This window comes from Oratosquilla oratoria, chromosome 44 (genome assembly GCF_046742065.1).
Source record: "Oratosquilla oratoria isolate Oo_2021 chromosome 44, ASM4674206v1, whole genome shotgun sequence".
Lineage (NCBI taxonomy): Eukaryota > Metazoa > Arthropoda > Malacostraca > Stomatopoda > Squillidae > Oratosquilla > Oratosquilla oratoria.
In genome coordinates, this window is record NC_134820.1 from 3,196,543 (window position 1) to 3,196,882 (window position 340).

Genomic DNA, 340 nt, shown 5'->3' on the forward strand with positions numbered 1-340 from the left:
GTATATCTTAAGTTTTGGTGTCTTTTTTACAAACTAAAATAGTATCAGATCCTTTCATGTATAACTTTCTAATTAAGCGTACAATAATTAGAGGATTTTACGGGCGTATAGTCTACATCTCAAAGGTACTAAGATATTTAGGCATCAGGGACGTACAATCTACTTTTGTAAATTATTACGATATCAAGTAACGTAGGTATCGTAACACATGAATAAAATAAAACTTAAACCCACTCTCAGAGAAAGATAAGCTGAGATACAGAGTAAACTGTATATTTCGACCACTAACTGTGGTCCTCTTCAGCAGTTACAATTATAGGGTAATAATAATTGTAACTGC